General features: G+C 46.2%; 1 pseudogene across 1 annotated transcript; it reads right to left on the bottom strand.

The window, feature by feature from the left end:
* Positions 1–2,672: 2,672 nt before the first annotated feature.
* Positions 2,673–5,500, bottom strand: LOC307102647 (glutamate dehydrogenase 1, mitochondrial-like; annotated as a pseudogene). Its single transcript has 2 exons — positions 3,943–5,500; positions 2,673–2,894 (listed from the first exon to the last, which is right to left on the bottom strand). The product of its transcript is annotated as a glutamate dehydrogenase 1, mitochondrial-like (transcript).
* Between the last annotated feature and the right edge of the window lie 375 nt (positions 5,501–5,875).

The raw sequence follows: 5,875 nt of genomic DNA, 5'->3' as shown, positions 1-5,875 counted from the left end.
AAAATAAACACACTGCTTCAGTGCTGGGTCCCATGCATTTTGGATTGTTGTGTTTTCATTGTCGTTTGTTGCCATGATGTTTTTAATTTCTTCTTTGATCTCTCTGGTAACCCAGTCATTGTTTAATAGCATGCTATTTAGTCTCCACGTGTTTGGTTTTTTGGATTGTTTTTATTGTAGTTGATTTCTAGTTTAATGCCAGTGTGATCTGAGAAGATGCTTGATATGATTTTTATCTTCTTGAATTTGAAGAGACTTTGCCTGTGACCCAGTATATGGTCTATCTTTGAAAATGACCCTTGTGCAGTTGAGAAGAATGCATATTCTGTGGCTTTGGGGTGAAATGCTCTGAAGATGTCAATTAATTCTATCTGATTTAGTGAGTGATTTAGGATTGATGTTTCTTTGCTGATTTTTTGTTTTGAGAATTTGTCCAGTGTTGTTAGTGGGGTATAAAAGTCCCCTACTATGATTTTATTACTCTCAATCTCTCCCTTGATATCCTCCAGAAGTTTTTTTTAATGTATTTGGGTGCTCCTATATTGGGTGCGTATATGTTTACCAGAGTTATTTCTTCTTGTTGGAATGCTCCCTTTAGTATGATGAAGTGGCCTTCCTTATCTCCTTTTATGTCCTTCACTTTGAGATCTAATTTGTCAGATATAAGTATTGCTACCCCAGCTTTGTTTTTCAATTCCATTCGCCTGAAAAACGCTTTTCCATTCCATCACCATCAGTCTGGGTAAGTCTTTTTTTCTGAGGTGGGTTTCTTGTAGACAGCAGATATATGGGTCATGTTTTCTTATCCACTCAATTGCCCTATGTCTTTTGATGGGGCATTTAATCCATTTGAATTTAAAGTTATTATTGATAGGTACTTGTTTGTCACGATTTTTATTCTTTATCTCTGTGTTCCTTCATTGCTTCTTATTTCTTCTTTTTACAGCAGACCCTTTAGCATTTCTTACAGTGCTGGTTTGGTGGTGATAAACTCCCATAGTCCTTTTTTGTCTGTGAAGATCCTGATTTCACCCTCAAATTAGATTGGTAGCCTTGCTGGGTACAGTATTCTTGGATTCAGATCATTCATTTGCATGACTTTCTAGATTTCATTCCATTCCCTTCTGGCCTGATGTGTTTCTGTTGAGAAAGCAGTTGCTATTCTGATGGGGGTTCCTTTGTATGTAACTTTCTCTCTCTTTCTGGCTGCTTTTAAGATTCTTACTTTGTCATTGGTGTTTGCCAATCTACACTAATAAATGAGAAACATGCATATTGACTGTGCCTTTGCTACACCCAGCAGCCAATCAGAGCAAGTATGCAAATTAACACAACAAAGATGGTGACAGCCATGGAGCTGGATAGAGCAGGAGGCTTGGGTTGACCCTGGCGATGTAGGAAGCCAAGCTTCCCGCCTGCCCTGGCTAGCCCTGGCCTCTACTCAAGGCTGTAAAGTTTCAATTATAGAAGATAAATAAATTCCACATACTTGCTTCCAGCCTGTCCTGGCCTCTGCTCAAAAGGTACTGAAAAAAAAAAAATGAAAAAAACGAGTGGCTAGGAGCTTGGGTTGCTGGGGGCCATGTACATCCTGCAAACAGACATCAGGCCCAAACCCAGGCTGGCCAGGCACGCCAGCATGGACCCCCACCCTGAAGGGGGTGTGGCCAGCCTGAAAACGGCCCTCAGCTCCACACCCAGGCTGGCCAGGCACCCCAGCGGGACCCCCCACTCTTAAGTGGGTGTGCCCAGCCTGAAAATAGCACTTATTCCCTCATCCAGTCTAGGCACACACCCCCAGCGTGGACCCTCACCCCATGGGGGCATGGCCGGCCTGCAAACCACCACAGACCCCTTGCCCAGGCTGCCCCACACCCCAAGGGAACCCCCACCCTGATCCTGGACACACATCAGGGCAAACCACCCGGCCCCCACCCATGCACCAGGCCTCTTTCTATACTAATTAAAAATTAATATGCTAATTAGCCTGGGAGACCTTCTAGGAGACCTTCCAGACAAAGCTATGGTGTCAGGGCCAAGGTAGAGGTGGTTAGAGGCCAAGAGGAGAAGGAAGTTGTGGGTGATGAGGCTGGTGGGGGGCGGGGCCTTTGAGGGTGAGAAGACCAGCACGGGGGCAGGTTGTGGGCAAGCAGGCCATCAGTAGGGGTCAGTTGGAGATAATCAGGACAGTGGGGGAGCCCTTTGGAGTGAGCAGGCCAGCAGGGGGCAGGGAAGGTGGGGGTAAGCAGGCCAGCAGAGGGGGGGGGAATCGGGGGTGAGCAGTTTGGCAGGGGAGGCAGTTGGGGGCAAGCACACTGGCATGGAGGACAGTTGTGGGTGACCAGGCTGGCAGCGGGGCAGTTGGGGGCAAGCAGGCCAGCAAGCAGAGTAGTTAGGGGCAATCAGGCAGGCAGGCAAGCGAGCAGTTAGGAGTCAGCACTACCGCATTGCGAGAGGGATGTCCAACTGCTGGTTTCAGCCCAATCTCTGTAAACCAGCAGTAGGACATTCTTTGAGGGGTCCCAGATTGGAGAGGGTTCAGGCCAGGTTGAGGAACTTCGCCTCCCCCCATGCACGAATTTCATGCACTGGGCCACTAGTTCCTAATAAGTCTAACAAGGTCTGAGAGTGAATCAACTTTTAAACAATGAGAGGAGATATTTGCCAAGAAACTATTCAGCTAAGAATGAGCTTCCCTCAGGTACATCTGAAAATCTACAGAGCACCTTCAAAGTGCAGAATATGTCATCTCTCTTCACAGTGCCATTGACAATTTTCGTCCCAATGGCTTTCCCAATCTCTTCTTCATTTAGGTACATATAAGCCAGATCAATAAGTTGATAGCCTACATCAACTGCTCTGTCGATGTCATCTTCCACCTTACTCTTGGCAACCTAGAAGAGCATTAAAAATAAAGGTCCACATATTCAGGAGCAAATGACCAATCCCATAAGCAGAGTTAGTCCACAGAACCTCTTCCTTTTCTGAGATCTAGGAGCTAGAGGTGAGGAAGCTATCTGTTGACTTATAACATGTGATAAATGTTTAACAACTGATTAAAGAAGAGTCTTGATTTGTAGTATTTGCCAATTTCTATGATGGAAATACTCCCCCCCACGCCATGGCTAATTTCAAGCTACCAATATGGGGAAAAGATGCTCACAATTAAATCTTGTGAGCCCAGAGGCATCTGGAAGGGGACACAAAGTCAGTGTGAATTTGGCCATTATTGGCAATGCTCATAGCTGCCAGCCAGACTCCAAAGAGGGAGCCCAACTTTTTTGTACGTTTGTTTTTCTTTCCCTGGGATACTCTACTTGAGTTTTTGTTCAAACAGTCAACACAATAGACTTTGAAAAAAAGAAGAGCAATTAATTAACACAAGGAGTTTACTGTATTATTTGGAATATATGTCATCAGTGTGGTTACTAAATTCTGACAGTCTCACACAACAGAAATAGGCTCCATCATTTGCTATGCAATGATAGGAAAGAAGATAACTCTCCATTGGGCTTTTTGTTTTGTTGGACAACATAGTACTGATAAACTATAAATGATACTGTTTTATGTTATAAAAATACTAGCTATTTCATTCATTATGTTTATAGGCTTTCTCTGCTTAGAAAAAGTTAGGCTTAGTAAGTGATTAAAGGCAATTTTATTACAGCTGCATGTACTTCTTTTATTCTAAAAGAATAAAATGTATAAAAAGAAACAGCATTTATTTTTGTTTGTAATCTATAGAATTGAGTTCTTTTGCTGATAGACCCAAATGGCTCTCTGGCATCTACTTTTTGTTTTGCACATGTTCCCCTAACTTTAATTTCTTTTTTCTTAAGGGGCTCATTTGGATTGACCTATGGAATGTTGCCCATTGTCTAATAAGCAATGAGAGAAAGATCTGGGGTTACATTTAAACTTGTGCTGGTCTAAGTTTAGGACCCTATCTGCTGCCCTTCTTTGGCTGAAGCAACAGTCGGGCAAGTGTCTCTCCAGCAGCATTTTCCTAAATGTCTTCATACAGGATTCATTGTACACCTTGAAGACTTTCTCAATGGCATTGACATAGGCAGCTGTTCTCAGGTCCAATCCCACGTTATATTTCATAGCTGTGCCCATGAGTTCCCTGGCTCCAGAGCTCCATGGTGTAGACTGAGCCAGAGTGTACAATGTCTTTCTCAGATGCCCCTGATATCCTGTCTTGGAACTCCGATGTGGACACAACAGGAATAGTTTCACCATGCCTTTCAAAGTTCCTTTCCAAACTCTCCTGAACCAACATGAGCAAACGGTAGTTAGAATCCCATTCACATATGAAGGTCAAATGGCCATAGCTGACATGATTTCATTTCTTCAGCAATTCAAAGTAAGATAAAGTAAGCCTCCTACTCCCCCCACCCCACGCCCGCATACCCCAGCATTCAGGTAGAGATCTGGAATAACCATGACGTTCTGATCCAGGGAAATTTTATTCGCTTCTAGAGTTGTTGGCCCATTGGCACCTTCAGCGATGATATTGGCTTAGATTCTGGGTACCTGGACTTGGTCAGCTGCTTCTCACTGGCAGTAGGGATCAGTATGTCACAGTTGGCCTCTAAGATGCTCCCTTCATAAAGCTCTGCCTTGGGGAAACCCACGATTGATCCATGCTTCAATTTGAAGTCTTCCAATTACTTTGGGTCAATACCATGTGGATTCCATAGACTCCCATCAGATTCACCACCACCAACACATTTAGCACCAAAGCCATCAAATACCTCACAGAGTGAAGGCCCACATTACCAAATCCCTGAACAACAAATGTTTTCTCTCCAAACCCTGGTGTCATTCCTAAAATACTCATGTTAGAAGCTTCATTGATGAGTTTTTTATTCCATGGAAAACTCCCTGGCCAGTAGCAGAGATCCATCCCTGCACTGAAGGGCTTGCCAGTCACACAGTCATGGGCATTAATATCCTAGTGCCTGATGGTGCTAGCACAGATGTCTGCAATCCAGGACATCTCTCGCTCCCCCTGCTCATGTCTGGGGCAGGCACACCAATGTCTGGACCAATAAAGCCCTTCTTGGCCAGTTCCATGGTAAACCTCCTTATGATCTTTCCCAACTCGTTATCAGTATATTTCTTGGGGTTGATCATAACACCAGCTTTGGCACCTCCAAATGGCACATGAGCCACTGCACACTTATATGTCCTCAGAGAAGCCAAAGCTTTCACTTCATCTTCACTCACATCAGTGCTGGAACGAATACCTCCCTCCCAGGCAGGGCGTACAGTGCAGGCAGTGCTGGACCTGGTAGCCCTGGATGACCTCCCAGGAGCCCTTGAGGTGCCAGATGGGGAAGAACAGGTGCAGCACATGGTTGCAGGACTTGATGATCCGCAGGATTCCGCGCATCCACTTCTGCTTCTGCTCCTCGCTCTCCTGGGTCTTAAGGTCCTGCACCAGGTTGTCCTCCATGATGCTGGCTGGCACGCTGTGGAAGAAGCTCTCCACCATCCTGAGAAGTCGGATTGGCCTAGTGGTCAGCTGCTGCCTGGCTGTAGTGTCACCGGGATGGTGCCCGGAGCCCAGGCTGCAGGCAAGGCCAGCCCCGCAGCATAGCTGAGTCAGCTGCACAGAGCCCAGGGCTGCGGCCTGATGCCTCGCCCAGGCAGTGGGACAGGGCGGGGGCGGAATAGAAGTTCTCTGGGAGGCTGGGGACCATGGGAGGGAGTGATGGCCCTGCAAGGGCTGCCCTTTTAAGCCACAGCTTCCTGTCCTCAGGAGCGGTCCCCTTCCTGGGCGTTCACTGCCTACCCGGGAGCAAGGACTTCGGGCTTCTGCCTACCTTTCCTGTGAATGGCAGGGCTGGGGCCCTGGCCTTCCTGGAGC

The sequence above is a fragment of the Cnephaeus nilssonii genome, assembly GCF_951640355.1.
Source record: "Cnephaeus nilssonii genome assembly, chromosome: 1".
Taxonomy (NCBI): domain Eukaryota; kingdom Metazoa; phylum Chordata; class Mammalia; order Chiroptera; family Vespertilionidae; genus Cnephaeus; species Cnephaeus nilssonii.
The sequence above is the reverse complement of the archived record's forward strand: the minus strand, read 5'-3'. Positions and strand labels throughout refer to the sequence as shown.